Genomic DNA, 6,183 nt, shown 5'->3' on the forward strand with positions numbered 1-6,183 from the left:
CACTCCAATTTGCTGTCTATGATCCTGAACTGGATTCTTGAAATCCCAAACTCAATCAATGCCCATTCCCTTTTCCCTTTTTATGTGTCTGAGCCCTGGACTGGGGTCTGATAGTGTCCTAATCACTATCTAGACTTTGGTCTGACCTTCAAAAGGTCTGCTCCTAACTTGTTCAACCAAACAAGTGGTCAGGGGTGTGCCAGCCTACTTGGTAGCTAGGTATGACCACCACCTGTCATGGCTCCCCAATTCCCCTTTCACTTTGCACTTAATCCTAGCTATAAGTTCTGCCCCTCTCTTGCAAGCCATGCTTTGGGACCCCTGAGCTCCCTCTGAACTTGGATGCATGAGAGATGGCTCTTCCACACTGCACTATTCTAATTCTGATAGTATCCTGGGTGTAAGCAATGCCTGGAATCCCTGAGATTCCTTGGAACTTTGAAACACCTTGGATAAAGAGAAGGCTTTGGAAATCTGGATCCCGGAAGTGGCTCAGTCGCATGTTATTAGACATTAAGGTTGAATTAGGCTACTCGGATCTAGCTGTTAGCTTTTGATGTATCTTTTAATTTCCAGTTTGATTCATTGGATTGTAATAATTTTGTATGAAACTCGGGGAGTATAGTAAAAGGGTGTGGGAGGGGTCTTTACTTTTCTTGCATCCAAGGGTAGAAATCATGAGTTAGGATTTTTATTCAAACTAGAAATCCTGCCTATAGGGTCTTTAATACTGATTCAATCACATAGAGACCATGCCTATAGGATTTAACGCTTAACTTTACCGCAAAATCACCTAGAAAGCATGTCTATAGGATTTAACATTCATGTTCTGTAATGACACATATAGAGATCATGTCTATAGGCTCTTGCATTTCTGCATATACAAATGTCACTAGGCAAACCGTTTATAGGCTTAATAACAAAGTTGCATATAGACATCATGTGTATAAGACTCCTATTAATGTCATGAAAGGGTGTTAAAATCGGTAAACGTATAGAAAGCATGCCTATAGGAAACCTCGTCTTTAATAGCATCATTCGTTCTTAAGCAGTATCGATTGCTGGAACTAGTGTCTTTACTAAAACTGGTAATTTTCTACTTCTGAAACCCGCTAAAATTGGTAAACCTTTTTCCTATAACCAATCTGCACTCCCCCGAAACTCGTAAACCTTTTAATCAGTCTACATCTTTTCTGAAACAACTGGTAACTCTTTTCTAAAATCGGTTTGCATCTTTTCTCTTTTTTTAAACTGATAATTCTTTTTTCTAAGATCAACTTGCATCTTTTCTGAAACTACTGGTAACTCTTTGCATCTTTTTCCTGATATTAATAGATCCTACGCCTAGGTTTTTATTTCAACTCATAAACAAAGGTTGGCTAATTAATGAATTGGGTCAGTCCCTGACAACTGTATCCGAGTTGCCTAATGCAGACTCTCTGTTTAAATACATGTGTTGAACCAGTCCGCTCGCTGCTTAATTTAAATCTAAGACCAAATCAGTATTTGTCAAGGCATACTAAACTAAATGACTGTTTGACTTCTGGGGTTAATTTGAGCCTTGTATGCTTGCTTGTCCTCCCCTTTTACTTGATACTTGCTTTGGATGTCGAGCTAGAATTTTATCCTTTGAACTCCACAAAGGCCCCCATCCCTTTCTTCTCCTTTAGGATTAGAAGTCCTAATACCCCGGGACTAATAGGATTGGGACGGGTAGTAGCATGCGATAAGTAAACGATACCGTTCCGCGCTTTAATACCTTAACGGGGTGGGAAGGGTAGACATGGAGATGATGATTACACGATAACACTCCGCGTACAACTGAGTACCAGTGTTGTGCGAATGATCCATGTAATGTATAAACCTAGGACCCCTTTCTCCTTCTTTATTAGTTTAACAAAATTTTCTGAATCTTTAAAGCTATTGCATTTTCAATTTCTGCTTCTCGCATGATCTTTCGGATTATTTGCACTAAGTACTTGACCTTTTCCTCTACTTGCACGTTTTTTACAAAATTGATCCTTTAAAATTCAGCTTTTCTTTTAACCTTTTGTGCTTCTTGTACTTGTTTATTTACATTTACATCTAAAGTCACAATTGTAGCATGGCCGGGAACCACACTAGTGGATCTTGAGGGGTTCCTAACACCTTCCCCTCGAGATAATTTCAAGCCCTTACCCAAAACTCTGGCCTGCATCTTTAATTCTTCTAAAAGTGTCCTAATGCACTATAATCATTAGGTGGCGACTCTCCAAACTCTCAAAAAACCCAATTCCCAAAGTGGGAAAAGAGTTGTCTTCCCAAATGTCGTGAACCCGATTCCGCGAGGAAAACAAAAGGGGGCGTCGACACCTGGCCCGAGCCAGTCACAGCCGCCACGTCCTCCTTGAGCTTGGTTTTAGTATAGCGACACACGCCATAAGGTGAGGGACTGTCCCAGACTTAGGAGGGGTGCACCTCCACAAACTTTTCAGCCACAACGTGCCCTACAGAGTTCCCAGGCTATGATTACAGCACCAGTTGCTATCTCACCCGCTCAGCCAGATAGGGGTGGAGGTCGGGGAGGTAGAGGTCGCCCTAGAGGGGGAGGCCAGGCCAGATATTATGCTCTTCCTGCCAGTACTGAGGCTGTTGCCTCCAATTCTACATCACAGGTATTGTTCCGGTCTGTCATAGAGATGCATCGGTTCTATTCGATCCAGGCTCTGTTTATTCTTATGTGTCCTCTTATTTTTCCTCGCATTTGGGCATATCTCGGGATTCTTTGATTTCCCCTATTTATGTTTCTACTCCTGTGGGAGATTCTCTTGTTGTGGACCGCGTTTATCGGTCGTGTTTGATTGCTCTTAGTGGTTTTAAGACCAGAGCCGATTTATTATTGCTCAACATGGTGGATTGATGTTATCTTGGCATGGACTGGTTGTTGCCCCATTATGCTATTCTTGATTGTCTCGCCAAAACCGTGACGCTGGCTATGCCAGGTGTACCGCGAGTAGAGTGGAGAGGTACCTTAGATTTCAGTCCCAGTAGAGTTATTTCATTCTTTAAGGCTCAGCGAATGGTTGAGAAGGGGTATGACGCGTATCTAGCTCATGTGAGAGATGTCAGTATTGATACCCCTACAGTTGATTCAGTCCCAGTAGTACGGGATTTCTCTGATGTGTTTCTAGCTGATCTTCCAGGCATGCCGCCCGACAGAGATATTGATTTTGGCATTGATCTGTTGCCGGGCACTTAGCTCATTTCTATTCCTCCTTACCGTATGGCTCCTCCTGAGTTGAAGGAGTTGAAGGAGCAATTACAGGAATTGCTTGATAAGGGTTTTATTCGACCTAGTGTATCACCTTGGGGTGCTCCTATCTTATTTGTGAAGAAGGATGGTTCTATGCGTATGTGCATTGATTATCGCCAATTGAACAAAGTTACAGTGAAGAATCGGTATCATTTGCCTCGTATTGATGACCTGTTTGATCAGTTACAGGGTGCTTATGTGTTTTCTAAGATTGACTTGTATTCAGGATATCATCAATTGAAGATTTGGGAGCCAGATATCCCAAAGACTGCCTTCAGGACTCGGTATGGTCATTACGAGTTTCTTGTTATGTCATTTGGGCTGACTAATTCCCCAGCAGCCTTCATGCATTTGATGCATAGTGTATTCCATCCATATCTTGATTCCTTCGTCGTTGTCTTTATTGATGACATTCTGGTATACTCCAGGAGTCGGGAAGATCATGAGCAGCACCTGAGGACAGTGCTTCAGACTTTGAGAGAAAAGAAGTTGTATGCGAAGTTCTCAAAATGTGAGTTCTGGTTGGACTCCGTGGCATTCTTGGGTCACGTGGTATCGATTGAGGGGATAAAGGTGGATCCGAAGAAGGTGGAAGCAGTGGAGAGTTGGGCCAGACCATCCTCAGCTACAGAGATCCGTAGTTTTCTTAGCTTGGTGGGTTATTACCGTCGATTTGTTGAGGGATTTTCATCTATTGCAGCACCTATGACTAGGCTGACCCAGAAGGGTGCTCCGTTCAGGTGGACGGAGGAGTGTGAGGAGAGCTTTCAGAAGCTCAAGACAGCTTTGACTACAGCCCCAGTATTGATATTGCCTACAGGTTTGGGGTCTTATACTGTCTATTGTGATACCTCGAGGATTGGCCTTGGAGCGGTATTGATGCAGGACGGTAGGGTGATTGCCTACGAGTCCAGACAAATGAAGGTGCATGAGAAGAATTATCCTGTCCATGATCTCGAACTAGCTGCTATTGTTCACGCCTTGAAGATCTGGCGTCATTATTTGTACGATGTTCCTTTTGAGATCTATACTGATCACCGGAGTTTGCAGCATATGTTCAAACAGAATGATCTTAATTTGCGCCAGAGGAGGTGGTTAGAGCTGCTGAAGGACTATGATATCACAATATTGTATCACCCGGGCAAGGCCAATATGTTGGCCGATGCTTTGAGTTGCCGGGCGGAGAGTTTGGGAGTTCGGCTTATCTACCAGCAACAGAGAGGCCCATGCGACGGATGTTCAGGCCTTAGCCAGCCAGTTTGTGAGATTGGACCATTCAGAGCCCAGTCGGGTCCTTGCTTGTGTGGTTTCTCGATCTTCCTTGTTTAACCGTATCCGGAAGCGTTAGTATGATGACCCTCATTTGCTCGTCCTCAAGGATAAGATTCTGCATGGTGATGCCAGGGATGTGACCATTGGTGATGACGGGGTATTGAGGATGCATGGTCGGGTATGTGTACCCAATGTTGATGGGCTTCGGGAGTTGATTCTAGAGGAGGCCCACAGTTCGCGGTATTCCATCCATCCGGGTGCCGCGAAGATGTACCAGGATTTGAGGCAGCACTATTGGTGGAGGCGGATGAAGAAGGATATAGTTGGGTTTATAGCTCGGTGCCTCAATTGTCAGCAGGTAAAGTATAAGCACTAGAGACCGAGTGGCTTGCATCAGCAGATAGAGATTTCAGAGTGGAAGTGGGAGCGTATCACCATGGACTTCGTAGTTGGACTCCCACGGACTTTGAGGAAGTTCGATGTCATTTGGGTGATTGTGGATTGGCTGACCAAGTCCGCACACTTTATTCCTGCATGTACTACTTATTCCTCAGAGCGGTTGGCTGGGATGTATATCCGGGAGATTGTTCGTCTGCATGGTATTCCAGTTTCCATCATTTCAGTAGAGGGACTCAGTTCACGTCACGGTTCTGGAGGGCCGTTTAGCATGATTTGGGTACTCGGGTAGAGTTGAGCACAACATTTCACCCCCAGACGGACGGATAGTCCGAGCGCACTATTCAGATTCTTGAGAATATGCTTCGTGCGTGTGTGATGGAGTTTGGAGGTTCTTGGGATCAGTTCTTGCCACTGGCAGAGTTTGCCTACAATAACAGTTTTCTTCCAGCATTCATATAGCATCGTACGAGGTTTTGTAGATCCCCGGTGGGTTGGTTTGCACCGGGTGAGGCTAAATTATTGGGCACATACTTGGTTCAGGACGCCTTGGAGAAGGCTAAGGTGATTCAGGATAGACTCCGCACAGCCCAATCCAGACGAAGAGTTATGTGGACCGGAAGGTTCGTGATGTTTCCTATATGGTTGGAGAGCGGGTCTTGCTTCAGGTTTCGCCTATGAAGGGCGTTATGAGATTTGGGAAGAAGAGAAATTGAGTCCGAGGTTTATTGGTCCCTTTGAGGTATTGCGACGTGTGGGGGAGGTTGCTTATGAGCTCGCCTTACCTCCCATCTTGGCAGGAGTTCATCCGGTATTTCATGTTTCGATGCTTCGGAGCTATCACGGTGATCCGTCGCACGTGTTGGATTTCAGTTCAGTCCAGCTGGACAATCTATCTTATGTTGAGGAGCCAGTGGCTATATTGGATAGGCAGGTTCGAAAGCTGAGGTCAAAGAATATTGCATCAGTAAAGGTTCAGTGGCGGGGTCAGCCAGTCGAGGAGGCGACTTGGGAGATCGAGCAGGATATGCGCAACCGTTACCCTCATCTTTTTACAACTTCAGGTATGTCTCTATGCTCGTTCGAGGAAAAATGAATGTTCTAAGAGGGTGAGGATGTAACAACCCGGCCGGTCGTTTTGAGAATTAACGCCCCGATCCCCTATTAATTGCTTTCCCCGTGTTTGTTTCTGCTAATATGAGTTGCCAGGAAGAGTCGTTTTG

The sequence above is a fragment of the Nicotiana attenuata genome, unplaced genomic scaffold (assembly GCF_001879085.1).
Source record: "Nicotiana attenuata strain UT unplaced genomic scaffold, NIATTr2, whole genome shotgun sequence".
Classification (NCBI taxonomy): domain Eukaryota; kingdom Viridiplantae; phylum Streptophyta; class Magnoliopsida; order Solanales; family Solanaceae; genus Nicotiana; species Nicotiana attenuata.